Raw genomic sequence first — 19724 nt, 5'->3', positions numbered from 1 at the left:
TCAGGGGTCGCCACAGCGGAATGAATTACCAACTATTCCAGCATATGTTTAACGCAGCTGAAGCCCTTCCAACCACAAACCAGTATTGGGAAACACCCATAAACACACTCATTCACACTAATACACTACAGACAATTTAGTTAATTCAATTCACCTATTCACCCTATTCCTTGCGTATGAGCAGACGCAGCCTTTTGAATCTTTTTGACTTGAGACTTTCGGTCTCATTTACTTCTATTTATTTTTAGATGTTAAAAACAGCTCGTTCTGCTGCTTGATGTTGCAAACTGATATTTTTTTATTATATGGTTCTGCTTAGTCAGTATGGTCATGCAAAGACTTGTTTGTACAGCAAGTAGTTTGACCATTTTCTGCGGTTTATTATTCCTAGTCATTTCTTCCATACACTCTCAGAGATAGAGGTATGCAAAAGGTAAATCTTTTTCAAAAGGTACAAATTTGTACCTAAAAGGTCCATATTAATACCTCAAGGGTACATATGGGTACCTAAAAAGTACAAAAGTGTTCCTCTTAAAATTTGTAGGTAGTAATATATACTTCTGAGGTACCAATATGGACCCTTCAAGTACAAATGTGTACCTTCTTTGTACGTTTTTATACAATTAGATTATTATGCCTCTGAATAAGCTCAGATGATGATGTCAAGCTTTTGTAAGTTTCTGATTGGCTAATTGACAACATTTGAGTTAACAGGAGGCACAACTGTAGAAGAGTATTAAAGGAAAACCTCAAACACACTGCTTCCTTGTGTGACAACATGGGAAAATCAACAAGCCAGAATCAACAAAACAGCCAGATTACAATTTGCTAAATTACATGGGGAAAAGACTTTTTTGGAGACTTGTTTTGTGGTCTGATGGAACTAAGATTGAACTGTTTGGTCATAATGACCAGTGTTACAATAGGAGGACAAAGGAGAAGCAAGCCTAGGAACACCATCATAACTATGAAGTATGGGGGCGGCAGCATCATGTTGTGGGGCTATTTTGCTGCAGGAGGGACTGGTCCACTTCACAGCATAGATGGCATCATGAAGAAAGAACATTATGTAGAAATACTGAAGCAACGTCTCAAGACATCAGCCAGGAAATTAAAACTTGGCCACAAATGGGTCTTCCAAACAGACCATTACCGTAAGCATACTGCCAGATTAGTTAAAATGTGCTTTGAGCACAACAGAGTGCAGGTTTTGGAGTGGCCATCACAAAGCCCTGAGCTCAATCCTGTAGAAAAATTGTGGGCAGAGTTGAAAAAGCTTGTGCCTGCAATACAGCCTACAAATCTGAATCAGTTACACCAGTTCTGTCAAGAGGAATAGACCAAAATTCCTTCAAACTATTGTGAGAAGCTTGTGGAAGGATGGCCAAAACATTTGACTAAATTTATTCAGTTTAATAGCAAAGCTATAAAAATACCAAGAAAAAGTATGTAGACTTTTGAGAAATTCTCTTTTTTTTGTAAACTTTTGAGAAAATGTATTAATAAAATAAGAAATTAATAACTAGATAATAAAAAACTAGAAATTAATAATAAAAAAACACTCAATAAAGAATTCTCTCATTATTCTGGCATTTTAAAAAAAAATAGTTATGTTAATTTTATTAGAGTGTATGTAAACTTCTGGTTTCGACTGTATATATATATATATATATATATATATATATATATATATATATATATATATATATATATATATATATATATATATATATATATATATATATATATATATATATATCTTATTTATTTATTTATTTTTTCAGGTTTATTTTTTCAGTTTTACAGGTCAAAATTAATATTAATATGAATCATGTATACCATAGTTTTTACTTTAGATTTAGTTATTTTATTAGAATAAGTTAAATGTACTAAAGTATTAAAAACAATTATTTTATTTCAAGTAAAAGCTCATCTAATTTAACATCATTCGATCCACAAGTTTTTCTGATTGTTCTAATTTGATATGGAGTTGATTTACGAAATCATATTTGTAACAAGATCTGATGCAAGATATTTTTAAAGTCATTGCCCTCCAGACCACATCAAAACAGCACAAGCATTAACCAACACATTAAAAATGCTATATTATTTTGCTGTGCTGACAACTCCTGAATATGATGATCAAAGCGGCTGCTTTTCTGAGAATGAGCAGTTCAGAAATGAATTTGGCTGCAACAGATGCACAGCCGCTAACATTAGCATTTGATGTTTCACTTCATAAACTAGAAAAATTAAATCTAAACAAGAGTCAATCTATTTCTCTCTTATTTTAAAACATTTATTATGCAATACATTTTTTACAAGGACACAAATACATCTCTGACTTTAGTATAGACCATTTACTGTAGGTTTTAATATGAGCACTTTAGGTACTAATATAAACATTTAAATTAAAAATATGTACCATTTAATGGCAACGCTGTGGCACAGTGGGTAGCACTGTTGCCTCACAGCAAGAAGGTTGCTGGTTTGTATTTCTGCTAGGCTAGTTAGTATTTCTGTGTGGAGTTTGCTTGTTCTTCCTTTGTTGGCGTGGGTTTCCTCCGGGTGCTCTGGTTTCCCTCACAGTCCAAACACATGTGCTGTAGGTGAATTAAATGAACTAAATTGGCTGTAGTGTATGAGTGTGTGTGTGTGAATGTGAGTGTGCATGGATGTTTCCCAGTACTGGGTTGTGGCTGGAAGGGCATCCGCTGCATAAAACATATGTTGGAATAGTTGGCGGTTCATTATGCTGTGGTGACCCCAGATTAATGAAGCGACTAGGCTGAAAAGAAAATGAATGAATGAATGAATATGTACCCTTTAGGTGGCAAGGTGGCTCAGTGGTTAGCACTGTTGCCTCAAAGCAAGAAGGTTGCTGGTTTGAGTCTTGGCTGGGTCAGTTGGCATTTCTGTGTGGAGTTTGCATGTTCTCCCTGTGTTGGTGTGGGTTTCCTCCGGGTGCTCCGGTTTCCATCACATTCTAGAAACATGTACTGTGGGTGAATTGGATTAACCAAATTGCCAGTGTGTGAATGTGAGTGTAAATGGATTTTTCCAGTACTGGGTTGTGGCTGAAAGAGCATCCGCTGCGTAAAACATATGCTGGAAATGTTGGCGGTTCATTCTGCAGTGGTGACCCCTGATAAATAAGCGACTAAGCCGAAGGAAAATGAATAAATGAATGTAATCTTTAATGCTGAACAGATATTTCATGAAATGTTTACCAGATTAGCAAAAACACGGGAGCAGCACAAAGTCTTTTGCTGGTTGGCACTATGCCTCTGATCCCGGACGAGCCCCCAATTTATGTTACGTCCTTGACCTAGAGCAGGGTCGTAAGATAATTTTTTTTCGTCTCACTCCCTCTCCGCTCTCCCGGACTGTTCCAATTTAAAAAAGAAGCCCAACATCACTCCAGCCAATCCCTGTGATGGAGGACAAATCGGGAGAAAGAGAGAAAGAGAGAGACGGGGGTGAGGGGGCAGGCTCCCATAGTCCTATGGACGTTTCTGGAGACTGCGAAATACGTCGCGGGAAGTACGTATATTTGCAGTTTTTGTTTTCACCAATCCGTCGAGAGGCTCTCGCAAGTGCCGTTAGCGCCCGCGATGTTCTCGCGTAAACCCGAGGCCGCTGTCGCCCGACTGAATGACTGAATGATTGACTGGCCAACAGGCCAATCGACTGACCCACCCTCCTCCTTCCCTAAACCTAACCAATTTTACCGATTGACCCGCCCACCCACTTACTTCCCCTAAACCCAACCGATGGTTTACAAAAGCCGTCCAGAAAAAGAAAAGCCCTCGTCTGATTTATACCAGTTTTGATTATACCCATATAGTTTTGGATTTTACCACATTTTATTTTTTGCATTCTGTTATTTCTTCCCTGATTTCTGGAACCGCTTTTTCCCGGACTCGAACCTGGTCGTCATCATGAAGTCCTCTATGCGTTTCAAGTCAACCGGCGTACACTACGAGCTAACTGGACAAACTGGTTGCACCGGGTAAGCTCTCCACATGGAGGTAAGCGATTAGCCAGTAAGCGCCAAAAGAAATGGCGTCATACCACCCGTAGCGTTCCCCTAAAAAAAAAAGAAATGCAGCCATATGTACTTCCAGCTACATAATTTGCGGTCTCCAGAAACGTCTACAGGACTACGTTTTCAGAATGAGCCTGTGTTGGCTTTTCTGGACACTCAAATCGCTTTACACATTTTTGCAGGGAATCTCCTCATCCAACACCAGTGTGCAGCATTTACCTGGATTACACAACGGCAGCCATATTGTGCCAGAACGCACACCACACACAAGCTGATTAGTGAAGAGGAGACAGAGTAATGAAGCCAATAATGATGCTTTATTACTCATTCGAAAGACAACGTTCACTGAGCAGTATAGAATCCCCTTTACTGTACTGGGGCGTTTGGACCCACACAGACTTTTCTAACAATATGTAAAATAGTTACATTTCCTCATGAGTTAGTCAGTACTTAGTAGCTAATCAGTTGCTTTTGATTAGGTTATTTAAAGATGTCCACTCCTTCCAGGTATCAGTCTTTACATAATCACTGCGGCCGTTAGCATGCCATTGGACCTGAGGGGACGGCGGTGGTCGAGGGATGAGACAACACGCAATAATAGCTTGAAAAGAAGCTATAATTGGTTCTAAAGAAAACAAAGGCAGAGAAGGAGCGAGATGAAGAGCCTCAGACTGCAGTAGAGGGAGAGCTGAACTGAAGGAGAGGAGATCTGTCTGGATGAGTGTGTTAGAACCGAAGCCTCGGGCCATTCGGAGAGCGAGAACCGTAACCTGCCTAAGGGAAGAGGGACTGGCCTCTGCTAACACAGGTGAGCGCATGCAGTTTTAATACGCCTGTTGTAAACATCATTATACACCCTTAGCACAGGCTTCAGAAGTATTTATAAGGCACTAAATATATCCATCTTTCATGAGGCCTTATGAATAGCTCGTATAGACATGATATTGACGGTTTGGTGTGACTTTTGGCTGCGAGAAGTTTTGAAAAGTGTTTTTGTGGTGAAGTCTGATTTTGTTGAGCAACATGCATTGCTACTGGTAGTATGTTTTACAGATATTTAAAGAGTAGATGGTTAAATGAACAATATGTAAGATATATTCATTCATAACACAAAAAAAACAACAACAAAACAGTGTTAATTTCCTTACGTACTTACATTATTTCAAATTGTCATCAAAATAAACCTTTGTTTGTTGTAAATACATGCCCTCTAGTGGTGAACATGACATACTGTGCCTTTAAAGCACTTTATTTATTATTCAACTCTTTGGTTCTGTTTGTGTGGTGGTCAAAATGACCTTTTTTCATTCATTTATTCATTCATTCATTCATTCATGCTTAGTCCCTTTATTAGTCCAGGGTCGCCAAAGCGGAATGAACCGCCAACTTATCCAGCAAGTTTTTTTACGCAGCAGATGCCCTTCCAGCCGTAACCCAAGCGACCTTCTTGTTTCTCTCTAGGAAACATCCACACACACATTCACACACACACACTACGGACAATTTAGCCTATCCAATTCACCTGCATATCTTTGGGGGAAACCGGAGCACCGGGAGGAAACCCACGCGAACGCAGGGAGAACATGCAAATTCCATACAGAAATGCCAACTGAGCCGAGGCTCGAACCAGCGACCTTCTTGCTGTGAGGAGACAGCACTACATACTGCGCATACTGCTTCGCCATGACCCTTTTTTCAATTAAATTAATTTTTCAAGCTGGAGAAAAGTTCACAAAAATCTTTAAGGCTTAAAATTCAATACTGTATTAATATACTACACTAAATATACTAAATATAATACACATTTATTTGGATTTTCTGGTTTAGGCAGCAAAATTATCATATCCTCACTTATAGACATAGGTAGCGTATTCTTCTTAAAGGATTTAAATAGCATATCTAAAATTAGTTTGATTTACTGTATCTTTAGATTTCTTATATAAATCAATTGCGAATGCCATATTGCTTTTCTGGTTTTCTTCAGATCTATAGCATACTACTTTCACTTTTACTTCCACATTTACTAATTTCACATAATATAAATAATTATTTATCTATATTCAAAATAAATATGTATTACAATTCTGGTTCTTGCAACACATTTCAAATAAAGTTGGAGCAGCAGAGCATTTACCACTTTGTAATGTTGCCATTCCATTTCACAACACTATAAAGACGTTTCAAGAGTTCACACTTAGCTAATGATGAATTATAAAAGCTTGTTTGGCATGCTGTCCCGGGAGAGAGCCCTGAGCTCATGAGATCCTCGAGCCCAGGGCTCCCTCCCGTTGCAAGGCGGGAGGGGAGTTTGAGCTCAGGTAGATCTCGAGAACTCCCCTGCTGTAGTAACCAATGAACAGTAAGTGATTGCTCTTAAAGATAACTACGAACTAGAAGCATATCTATGTTATTTGGATTAATTTGGATTATTCAATTAACTTAATTGCATGTTTTTAGGCGGTGGGAGGAAACCGGGAAACCCGGGGGAAACCCACGTGAGCACGGGGAGAAGTGCAAACTCCACACAGAAATGTCTGCTGGTTTGGTAAAGCCTGGAACCAGAGACATTCTTGCTGTGAGGCAACAGTGCTACGCACTGGGCCACCATGTCACCCATCTAAGAAGAAGGAGTAGGGATGGAAGGGGGGACTCTTCAAAACGAAGATAGCAGTGGAATGAAACCCAGGGTATTTATAGTAGTTTAGGAGTCATCTGATTGGAGCGTAGTGAATTGGATAATGCGGATCCAGCCGTTAGCAATCATAAGCATGTGATCCTCTCGAAATTTTTTTTATACATAAACTTCACTTAGTGACTGGAAACACCAGATGAAATGTTTCAGGTGTCATTTTGCCCATTCTTCCTGCAAACAAGTCTTAAGGTAGGCATCAGTATTGGGTCTTTGTTGTCGCATTTTGCGCTTCAAAATGTGCCACACATTCTCTATTGAAGAGAGTCCAGGTCAGGACTGCAGGCAGGCCAGTCAAGTACCTATATCAGTCACACTTTATTTTGATGGTCCATTTGTTGAATTTAAATTACATTGCATCTACATGCCAACATTCTTAGATTATAAGTAGTCTGTTAGGTTGGGGTTAGGGTTGAGGTTAGTGTTAGTGTAAGTTGACATGTATTTGCAAAGTTTCTTATTGTCAGTTAAATGTCTGTTAAAGGAACAGTGTCAACAGATATTAAGCAGACTAACTAATACAGAAATGGCCTTTCAAAATAAAGTGTTACCCCTGTATCCTCTTCTGCAACAGCCAGGACTTTGCAGAATGTGGTTTTGCATTGTTCAAATATTCATGGACATCCCTGGAAAAGAAGGCAGCATGATGTGCCCAAAAATCTCTACCTTTCAGCATTAATGGTGCCATCACAAGTTACCTTTACCAAGGGCACTGACTCAACCCCATACCATGACAGACCCTGGCTTTTGACCTTGTTGCTGGTAGCAGTGTGGATGATCCTTTTCTTCTTCGCTCCTTGTCCTTTACACACTGAAATTCCTCCAGATTTCTTGAATCTTTTAATGATGTTATGCACTATTGAAGGTGAAAGATCCAAATGTCATCCTATCTTTTTTTTAAAGACAGTGTTTTTGAACATTTCAATAATTTTCTCACGTATTTATTGGTAAACTGGTGAACCTCAGCCCATCTTTGCTCCTAAAGGACTAGACCTTTCTTGGATGCTACTTTTGTACCAAATCACAAAAACAATCACCTATTGACATGATCTGTTTCAAATCACATCATTATTTAACCAATATACCTGATTACTAGCCCTAAATTGCTCCTGTGAAACTTCACTGGATCACTGGATCTTAAGCAGGTCGTTTTTACAAGATAAACACAGCATTTCCTCAAACCACCAGGGCTGATTTTAAACTTCAAATCTTTTTGACTGTCGATTACAGAGATCTTAAATATTGATGGACAGACCAACAGCAAAGTCTCTCTCCAGAGGAAATCTCAGCTCTCTTTTAATTCACATCTTGATATGCTTCAGTCTTTAGACAGTTTTATTTTGGGGATGATGATGTTTATTCACTCTCCAGGAAAACAAAATGCACTGTAGAGAAAGAAGAATTGATTTAGCTGTAAATCAATCCAATAAACACATGCACTCATTATTTAGTAAACAGTGGGGCTTGTAAAGACTAACATCTTTTGCTCCTAATTAGATTTAAACAACCTCATTGGTGTTAAACTTTGACACAAACTTTCATTTACCTAAAAACCACACTTTTTTAAAAGACTAGGGGGAAAAAATTTAACCAATGACATTGCTATTGCTAATACCATTTGTAGCCTACTTTTTAATCCCGTGCCAAGCTAACAATAAATTGACTTTTATTTTACAAGATTCATGTAAACAAAGCTCATTTTGAACTCTTGTAATTTGCGTTAACCCTTCGGAAGCTTAACTATTCATTTTAGGAATTAGTAATAGCCAAGAGTGCTGTTAAAACTAGCCTAGAGTGCTGTCTGCTATTCAAAACTAAGCTCAGAATTGATTCAAAAGAGAATCGTTTTAATCATCTTAGAATCAACACAGAATCGATTTTCATATGATTTTTTACCATAGCTCTCGCATGACACTGGAAACGGTAACTTGTGCATGTCATGATTTAAACAAGTACGATGCGATCCTGGATTAACATCTATGTTGCTCCAGAAACACCAGCAGCTAGCTCTCTGCAACTCTCACATGGTCGCCCATTGAAGCTAAGCAGGGCTGCACCCGGTCTGGATGGAAGACCACATGGGAAAGCTGGGTTACTGCTAGAAGTGATGTTAGTAAAACCAGCAGGGGGCGCTTAACCTGTGGTCTGCGTGAGTCCTAACGCCCCAGTATATTGATGGGGACTCTATACTGCTCAGTGAGCGCCTTCTTTTGAATGAGATGTTAAACGGAGGTCCTGACGCTTTCTGATGTTAAAAATCCCAGGATGTCCTTCAAAAAGAGTAGGTGTTTAACTCTGGCATCCTGGCCAAATTTGCCCACTGGACTCTATCATCATTTGTTCTTGCAATACTTCAAAATATATGATATATGTTGCATATATGACATATATACCCTCACCGGCCACTTTACTAGGTACACCTGTCCAACAGCTCATTCACGCAAATTTATAATCAGCCAGTCAAATGGCAGCAACTCAATGCATTTAGGCATGTAGACATAGTCGAGAAGATCTGCATGGTTGTTGGAGCCAGACGGGCTGGTCTGAGTATTTCAGAAACTGCTGATTTACTGTGATTTTCAAGCACAACCATCTCTAGGGTTTGCAGAGAAAGGTTTGGAAAAGAGAAAATATCCAGTGAGCGGCAGTTCTGTGGGCGCAAATGCCTTGTTGATGCAAGAGGTCAGAGGAGAATGGCCAGACTTGTTCCAGTTGATAGAAAAGCAACAGTAACTCAAATAACCACATGTACAACCGAGGTCTGCAGAAGAGCATCTCTGAACACACAACACATCCAACCTTGATGCAGATGGGCTACAGCAGCAGAAGACCACACCGGGTGCCACTCCTGTCAGCTAATAACAGGAAACTAAGACTACAATTTACACAGGCTCATCAAAATTGGACAATAGAAGATTGGGAAAAACATTGCCTGATCTGATGAGTCTCGATTTCAGCAGCAACATTCGGATGGTCGGGTCTGAATATGGCATCAACAACATAAAAACATGGATTCATCCTGCCTTGTATCAACGGTTTAGGCTGGTGTTGGTGGTGTAATGGTTTTGGGTATATTTTCTTGGCACACTTTGGGTCCATTAGTACCAATTGAGCATCGTGTCAACGCCACAGCCTACCTGAGTATTGATGCTGACCATGTCCATCCCTTTTATGATCACAATGTACCCATCTTCTGATGGCTACTTCCAGCAGGATAACGCACTATGTCATAAAAATCATCTCAGACTGGTTTCTTGAACATGACAATGAGTTCACTGTACTCAAATGGCCTCCACAGTCACCAGAGCTCAATCCAATCCGCTTGTTAAGTGTGAGATCACGCGGAGCGGCTTCCGAGTCCAAGCGCTCTATTCAACTGACTGGGGAGATTCATGAAATGGTAATAATAAACGTTTACAAAGCGATTTAATACTTTCGAAAGTCACAATCGCAATATATATGCCCGTGCCTAATATCCAATGGCCAGAAAGTGATTCATTTTTTTATAAATTGTTCAAATTTTGGTATTTGTTATGCAGCAAGCCCGGAGATTGTTGTGTACACTATGACTTTATATAAAATTAACTTTAATGTGTGATATGAATAAAAAGTGATCATAAACTAATGATTTCTCAACTCAAATGAGTGGCGGCTTGGACCCGGAAACAGTATTACACACGTCACAAACACGTCACCACTTAACAAGCAGATAGTGCTCTTTTGGGATGTGGTGATACGGGAGATTTGCATCATGGATGTGCAGCCGACAAATCTGCAGCAACTGCGTAATGCAATCATGTCCACATGAACCAAAGTCTCTGAGGAATATTTCCAGTACCTTGTTGAACCTGTGATATGAAGGATTAAAGCAGTTCTGAAAGCAATAGTGGGTCCAACCCAGTACTAGAAAGGTGTATCTAATAATGGAATTGCCATTATGGAATTGATTCTGAACTTTGGAATTGACTCTTGATTTCCAACATCTTAGAATAGAGGAATAGATTTAGATTTTTTTTATTGACTCCCAGATCTTATTTTGGCCATTTGACATCAATTAAAAAAATCTGTTGTCAAGTGAAAATCTGAGCTAAAACATGCAGTGTGAACTTTGCATAAGAGGCATGGCAACTATTCAAAACAGCTTTGTGGAACTGGAAATTTTTCTGAAAAAAAAAGCCATGTGTTTTAATGCACTATATTAGACATTCAGATGCTGTGATTGTGGAGTCAAGGTCTGAACCCTCCCTCAGCAGACACTCGCTCTGCATGTATCATTATCATAATGAGCACAAGCGCATAATTTACAGTTTCTTTAACTTTAATTAACACCACCACAAACAATAATATGAATAATAAATCACTGGCTTTAATTGAATTTCCTTATGTTGCAGCAGATTTCCTACGGCTTCCACTTTTTAGGTTGTTTTAGGGAATGTTTTGGCCCCTTCCACCGAAATGCGCACACACACCTTCATGCGCTATATTGCACTGTTCTCTCCAGCATGTAAGATTTATTCTCACATGTATCTTTAATTCCTCCATCAGAGCGGAGTGCGGTTTGAGTTGAGAGGGAGGCAGGAGGCTCAAAGCAGACGTGTCAAAAAAAAGTAACAACCTTAAAAAACGATTTCTCATCAAATTAGGCTGCAGTCCCGTGTCCCACGGTACCTCAAATAAAAAGCACCCATCAATTATGAATATGACCCTCCTTCCTGACTGGAGTTATATATATAAATGTGTGTGTGTGTGTAGCATTTAGACTCTCAGGCTCATATTAGCTGCAGCTCCTCCCAGGTGTGCTGCTGAACATTTAATGACGTCCTCAGGGCAAAACACTTAAGGGTTAACCAGTCCGCAACAGCTCAGAAACACACACACTCACACACACATACATAGACACACACAAATTGACCCCTCTAGCTTCCTTGGGTCAGTTTTCCCTGGGTTGGATATCGGTAGGAAATTCAGCTAGTCGGTTTCAACAGATTCCTCTCAACCACAGTCTCCATAACCGAGGCCTTCATGGATAAATCACGAAGGTTATCTTTAAGGCAGCACAGTTTTTTTGTTGTTGTTGTTGTTGTTGTTGTTTTTTTTTTTGGCTGGTTATTCGTGTAAGTTGGCTTTTATTGTAGCAAATGGACAAAAATATTTTAATATAGGCAAGATATTTGAGTTATTTCCATTATCAAAGTGATGAGAGTTAAATTTACCCACCATGTACTTACTCTCAAGTGTAAAAATATAAAAATACACTAAAATGTTGGAAACTGGTGGCCGTACACTTTCCTACACTACACAAACTTACTTTCTTTTTTTAGAGTTTTTGTCTTGTGTTTTTGGCTAAATATGTAAAAACTCTTAAATCAAGAAGCATTTTCTAGAAAAGCAAAACATAATGTCTTGTTTTAGGAAATAATATGTCAAAATGAAGTGAGTTTTTTCTTAAAACAAGCTAAATAATCTGCCAATGGGGGAAAGCAAAATATCTTACAGTGCATCCAAAAGTATTCATGGTGCTTCACTTTTTCCACATTTCTTTATGTTTCAGCTTTATTCCAAAATGGATTCAATTCAGTTATTTCCTCAAAATTTTACACACAATACCCCATAATGACAATGTGAAAAAAGAGTTTTTGAAATCGTTGCAAATTTATTAAAATGAAAAACCTGAAACATAACATGTATGTAGAGAAGTATTCACAGCCATTGCTCAATGCTTTGTTGATGCATCTTTGGCAGCAATTACAGCCTTGAGTCTTTTTGAATATGATGCCAGAAGCTTGGCACACCTGTCTTTGGGAATTTCTGCCCATTCCTCTTTACAGTACCTCTCAAGCTCAGGTTGGATGGGAAGTGACGGTATACAGCCATTTTAAGATCTCCCCAGAGATGTTCAATGGGATTTAGGTCTGGGCACTGGCTGGGCCACTCAAAGACATTCACCGAGTTGTTGTGAAGCCACTCCATTGATATTTTGGAGGTGTGCTTTGGATCATTGTCCTGCTGGAAGATGAACCGTCGCCCCACTCTGAGGTCAAGAGCGTTCTGAAGCAGGTTTTCATTCAGGATGTCTCTGTACATTGCTGCATTCATCTTTCCCTCTATCCTGACTAGTCTACCAGTTCCTGCTGCTGAAAAACATCCCCACAGCATGATGCTGCCACCACCATGCTTCACTATAGAGATGGTATTAGTCTGGTGATTAGATAAGTTCCAGGCGGGGAGTGGCTTTCGTCTGGTCACTCTACCATACAGGTCTGATTGGTGGATTGCTGCACAGATGGTTGACCTTCTGTAAGGTTCTCCTCTCTCCACAGAAGAACGCTGGAGCTCAGACAGAGTGACCATCAGGTTATTGATTACCTCCCTGACTAAGGCCCTGAGACTCACTCAGCTTAGATAGCGGCCAGCTCTAGGAAGAGTCTTTGTGGTTAAACATTTTCCACTTACGGATGATGGACGCCACTGTGCTCACTGGAACTTTCAGAGCAGCAGAAATGTTTCTGTAACCTTTCCCAGCCTTGTGCCTCGAGACAATCCTTTCTCGGATATCTACAGACAATTCCTTTGTCTTCATGCTTGGTTTGTGCTTTGACATGCATTGTCAACCCTGGGACCTTATATACATGGGTGTATGCCTTTTCAAATCATGTCCAATCAACAAAATTGACCACAGGTGAACTCTAATTAAGCTGTTGAACATTTTTTTGGTTAGTTTAAAGGAAAAACTCACTTAAATTTGCCATATATTGAAGCACGAGCCCACATTGGGTTCTATGATATGCAAACTTTGAGGCATACTACTTCCTGAGTTATGGATTATTATTTTGCTTGAATATGTTGCATCTTGTCACATCATCGACATCTGTTTGATTTTTAATTCTCTACCATATAGGAGATGCAGCAGCAGTCATTGGTGGGTTTTTCTTGCAGATAAATCCCCTCAGCATTATGCATTCAGACGTTAATGACCAAACACGTCTATATAAAAGTTCATATTATTGTTGCAGATGAAATATAAATGGCGCAGTGGGTAGCACGATCGCTTCACAGCAGGAAGGCCGCAGGTTCGAGAAAGAAGATTTTTTTCCATAACTGATTTCTTTCATCTTTGCCATGTTGACAGTGCATAATATTTTACTAATTATTTTTTAAGACACTTCTATACAACTTAATGGCTTAACTAGGTTAATTAGGAAAGTTAGGGTAATTGGACCAACCATTGTATGAGAGTGATTTGTTTTTTGACAATTAAAATAATATTGACCTTAAATGGTTTTTAAAATTTTGAAACTGCTTTTTTTCTAGCTGAAACTAAACAAATAAGACTTTCTCTAGAAGAAAAAAATATTTTAGGAAATACTGTTAAAAATTCCTTACTCTGTTAAACATCATTTGGAAAATATTTCATGAAGAAAACAAAATTTACAGGAGGGCAACTGTATGTCACAGATGCAATGCAATTGTGACGTCACAATTTGGGTGTAATTCCCAAATGCTCAAGGGTTTAGGGCATTCCATTTTAACCCATTTATATATTCAAGAGTAGTGGACACTTGCGTAATGTAATCAATGATGTTCATCTGAGGAACGAGATGGAGGGAAGTTAGCGATTGAAGGGCATAAAAAATTGAACTGGAATGCAACCAGAGTAAGCATGGATCTGCACTTGGTTGTAGACCATCCCAACTGTAAAACTCATATCAAAATACTATGATTTGGGACACTAATTCTATTTTTGAATACTATTTAGGACAGACAGCATGCAAGTTGAATCTGAATTATTAGCCCCACTGGATGTTTTTTTCCTAATTTCTGTTTAACAGAGAGAAGATTATTCTCAACATTTCTAAACATAATAGTTTTAATAACTCGTTTCTAATAACTGATTTATTTTATCTTTGCCATGATGGCAGTAAATAATATTTGACTCGATATTTATCAAGATACTAGTACTCCGCTTAAAGTGACATTTAAAGGCTTAACTAGGTTACTTAGGCAAGTTAGGGTAATTGGGCAAGTCATTGTAAAAGGATGGTTTGTTCTGTAGAAAACTGAAAAAGATATTACTTAAGGAGGCTAATAATATTGACCTTAAAATGTTTTTAAAAGCTTAAAAATTGCTTTTATTCTAGCTGAAATAAAACAAATAATAATAAGATTTTTATAGGAAATTTCTTGCTCTGTTAAACATCATTTAGGAATTTTTAAATAAGAAATTGACAAGAGGATTTTAACTTTTTTAATTAAGAAAAATAATATCTGGATATATAGCTGAGGACATGCTGCTGTTGTCTCTCACATCGTCCCACAACAACATTATAATAGGGTAGATTAGTGTACAATGTTTATATTTATTTTATAGTCATATATCAGGGGTGGCCAACCCTGTTCCTGGAGATCTACCTTCCTGCAGATTTCAGTTGCAACCCATATCAAACACACCTGCCTGTAATTATCACATGGTGTTCAGGTCCTAATTAATTGGTTCAGGTGTGTTTGATATGGGTAGCAACTGAAATCTGCAGGAAGGTGGCTCTCCAGGAACAGGGTTGGCCACCCTTGTCATATATAGACAAATTAGATTTTTTTAAGCAGCACAATAGTTACTTTCCTGGTAATTAGTTACTTTTATAATTATGTAACTCAGTTACTATTTGTGAGAAGTAACTAGTAACTAGTTACTCTTTTAAAGGAATGTGTCCAACACTGGTCACTATTCCTGGTGTTACTCAAGCAAGCGAAGCGTTGCTGTAGTTTGAGCAGACGCTGATTCTCTTAGACATAAACAGACCATACAAGCTGATCCTCATCTCTGTCGTGCATTTTTCAAACTCCACCAGTTTTCAGCTTTTCATAAACATCAGCATCAGAGGTCCCACGAGGGCACCTGGTCTTTTCTGCAGGAAACACCAGAACGCACACACACACACACACAACAGACACACACACTTTCTGCTTGGCGTGGCCCCCCTTGCCATACTTTCTTCCGCCTGAGTTTCCATAGCAGTGGCCAATCAGATGGCAGGGTAGTGGCGCAGACTGGCAGATTTGAGCGGCTGACGCTGACACGGCCCGTCACCGTGGAAACCCCCGCAGGCACTGTAGCGGTGGGGGGGCAGTGAGTGTGTGTGTGTGTGTGTCGTCTGGCTGAGCTGGATGCTAAATGGCCTGCTGTCTGTCAGAGCGCACCCATCATCCTCTGCATGAGTTCAGTGGTTTTAGCGTGTCACCCTGAGCGCTTGAGTGACATTTCACATACTGAACAATATTTGTGTAAGTAGTTCTGAATCATTGTTTAAATGCAGAGATGTCGGTCTGGGATAAACGTCTGTCTGAATGTGTGTGTGTGTGTTTGATAAGGTGGTGGGGTCTCAGGAAATCTTTTACTGACTCGGCTTAGGACAATATTTACATGACAGACAACGTTTTGTGTAGTTTATTCATTTTCCTTCGGCTTAATCCCTTTATTCATCAGGGGTCACCACAGTGGAATGAACCGCTAACTGATCCAGCATATGTTTTACACAGTGGATGCCCTTCCAGCAGCAATCCAGTACTGGGAAACACCTATACACACTCATTCACACACTACCACCAATTTAGTTAATTCCCCTATAGTGCATGTCTTTGGACTGTGACGGAAACCAGAGGAAAGCCACACAAACACGGGGAGAACATGCAAACTCCACACTTAAATACCAACTGACCCAGCTTGGACTTAAACCAGCAATGTTCTTGCTGTGAGGCGATTGTGCTAACTATTCAGTCACATATGCAATATATTATTTTTATGCAATTTATATTGTGACATTAATATGATTTCACAAATTAACTTTAGTAACTATTAGTAAAGATTTAATAGGTTTCCTTTGATTGGGATTTTGTAGTGGGTTCATTTGCATAAAATTTACAAAATTACCATAAAAACTAATTAAAGCATCGATGAAAACTATAGCACAATGATGGAAATTAAATAAACAGCACTTTATGGATTTTGGTGGTGTATTAAGGTACAGAAAATCAATAATCAAATAATAATAAAAAAATTTTTAACTTTATTTTTATACATTAAAACATTTTACAGAACAGAACATTCAGAGACAGCAGCAATTATTAAAAAAAAAAAGACCGAAAAAAATAACCCTAGATGTAAATAAAAAAAATATTTAAAAAAACATACATTATTTTCAGTTTCAAATGAGCTGGAAACATTATGTCCTGTTCAGATACAAAGTAACAGGTGCCCATTTTTGTTTACAAATTTTCATTTTCAATTGAAGTTGAGCAGTCATATACTCCATTCTATATAGATTCAAGTTTTTCTATCCACTGTACTATTGTTGGAGGGTGTGCAAATAATAATAATTAATAATTCCTTATATTTATATAGCGCTTTTCTGGACACTCAAAGCGCTAACACATTTTTGGGGAGGAATCTCCTCATCCACCACCAGTGTGCAGCATCCACTTGGATTACATGACGGCAGGCATTTTGCACCACACACCTGCTGATTGGAGGAGAGGCAGAGTAATGAAGCCAATTGTGATATGGGGATGGTTAGGAGGCCATGATGGACAGAGGCCAGTAGGCAAATTTGGCCAGGATGCCTTGGTTAAACCCCTACTCTTTTTTTGAAGGACATCCTGGGGTTTTTTTAATGACCACAGAGAGTCAGGACTTCTCATCCGAAAGGCAGCGCTCATTGAGCAATACAAAGTCTACATCAATATGCTGGGGTGTTAGGATCAGTTGCTTTGAAATGCTTTGAACATAAATAAACTAAAATTCCAAAGATTAACTCTGGGCAAATGTAATATCCTTTCGTTATGATATGGGCTGTTTTACCACATTGACTTTAATTATTTTATTCAGCTTAAAGTGACATTTAAAGGCTTAACTTGGTTAATTAGGTTCATTAGGCAAGTCTTATTGTCATTGTATAATGATGGTTTGTTTTGTAGACAGTCGTAAGCAAATATTTCTTAAGGGGGCTACTAATATTAACATTAAAATGGTTAAAAAAATAATTTATTCTAGACTTTCTCCAGAGTAAAAAATATCACAGGAAATACTGTGATAGGGCAGAATAATTTATATTGTGGTGGGCAAATAATTTTGACTTGTGTATATGGACAAATGTATATAAGTATTTGAGTTTTGACCTTATATGTCACATTTTATGCAGGGATTTTTTTTTATTAATGTGTGTGTGTGTGTGTGTGTGTGTGTTTGATTTTTAACTTTCAACTTTTGTTTTAATGCATTTGATACCGCATGGCGAACGGAAAGAAAAACCTCTGCATTTCATGACTCGTTGGTCCTATAAGGTAATCAAAACAGCTGCCTACATGGTAGACTCTTAATAAGAGTATCATCTTAATCATATCAAAAATCTGAGTATTGGTGTCCATGTAAATGAAGTGCCAGATGAAGTCGCGAGCTGTCACAGACAGCGCATTCCTCTGCCTTTCAGCATGCGCCCTCCAATGTTTCAGTAAGTTTGACGCGTTTCCCTGGAAAATGCAATTTTTAAAAAGTTTTTTGTTGTGTCAGAATCCTTGTGAAATACAGCCATACTTTAGAATGCTTAGTTCAAGCAAATTTGATGAACGTGATCGTGTGTGTTGAATCTGAAGGGAGTCGCTTTCCCTGTCCTGCACGCTTTGTGTGTGTGTGTGTATGTGTGTGTGTGTGTGTGTGTGTGTGTGTGTGTCTGTGTGTCTGTGTGTGCGCTTGGATGCACGCGTTTCTTAGCAACAAACCTGCCTAAACGCCGTTGTCCGTAGCCACTAAATCAAAAAGTTACGAATTGCTGTGAGATTGTGTTGCACTCTCAGCTCACATCATTCAAAGGAAAAGGTCCACATTGTCCCCTGATAATGTCAACAGACTGGACTGTTTTAGCAACTGGCTGAATGTAAAGGAGCACTAAGCAAAACTGTTTCTACTGTATAATTAATGTTCTCAACTCACAGCAATACAACTTTACAGTGAGTACAAGTTTTTGTATTCAATACTTATTTTATATTTCCAATTATTATATTATTATTATTAATTTTCAATTTTCATATCTGTAATGTCTGTATTTTAAAAATTTTTTCAGTCCACTTAGAATCCAACTTGGAAATCAATTTGTTTCTTTATTGGCATTGATTGTTTTGAAATTCAAATGGCATTAACATGCCTGTGTTCTAATTTCTCTAATAAATATGGCTGTCAGCAGGATCTTGATGGTTTATTGTGGGTTTGTTGTTTACATGAAGAAATCTGTGTTACAGGTTAAACAAAAATTCTAATGAACAATAATATTTTGAATTTAAATAGGTTTTGTTGGCGAGGCAGTGGCGCAGTAGGTAGTGCTGTCGCCTCACAGCAAGAAGGTCGCTGGGTGGCTGGTTCGAACCTTGGCTCATTTGGCGTTTCTGTGTGGAGTTTGCATGTTCTCCCTGCCTTCGTGTGGGTTTCCTCCGGGTTGCTCCGGTTATCCCCACAGTCCAAAGACATGCGGTACAGGTGAATTGAGTAGGCTAAATTGTCCGTAGTGTATGAGTGTGAATGTGTGTGTGGATGTTTCCCAGAGATGGGTTGCGGCTGGAAGGGCATCCGCTGGGTAAAAAAAAACACTTGCTGGATAAGTTGGCGGTTCATTCCGCTGTGGCGACCCCGGATTGATTAAGGGACTAAGCCGCCAAGAAAATGAATGAATAGTTTTTGTCTTGCGTTTACATTAACTTTACATTTGAATAGCCAAAATTACAAGTTTCAGTCTTTTAAATGCGATTAATTGGGATTAATTTATGTGTGTGATATTAATAATGTGTGATTAATTAGTTTTTTTAATCGATTGACAGCACTAATATATATATATATATATATATATATATATATATATATATATATATATATATATATATATATATATATATATATATATATATATACATACATACAGACTAATAAAAAAATCACAGCAAAAAAAG

At 38.5% G+C, this 19724-nt stretch overlaps 1 protein-coding gene across 9 annotated transcripts in view; it reads left to right on the top strand.

The window, feature by feature from the left end:
* The window catches only part of tfap2d (transcription factor AP-2 delta (activating enhancer binding protein 2 delta)), a 223076-nt gene that overhangs the window by 57241 nt on the left and 146111 nt on the right, over window positions 1–19724 (top strand). For 2 of the 9 annotated variants that reach the window (XM_087297579.1, XM_087297580.1), the window contains exons 4-6: window positions 3948–4031; window positions 4231–4293; window positions 4556–4856. The gene's annotated coding sequence lies outside the window, so the exon portion shown is untranslated. Of the gene's footprint in view, window positions 1–3947; window positions 4857–19724 lie in introns of those variants that run through there. The other 7 variants (XM_087297578.1, XM_087297557.1, XM_087297573.1 and 4 more) reach the window with 5 other exon arrangements.

This window comes from Danio rerio, chromosome 20 (genome assembly GCF_052040795.2).
Source record: "Danio rerio strain M-AB ecotype USA chromosome 20, GRCz13ab, whole genome shotgun sequence".
Lineage (NCBI taxonomy): Eukaryota > Metazoa > Chordata > Actinopteri > Cypriniformes > Danionidae > Danio > Danio rerio.
This window is presented reverse-complemented; position numbering and strand designations above follow the sequence as displayed.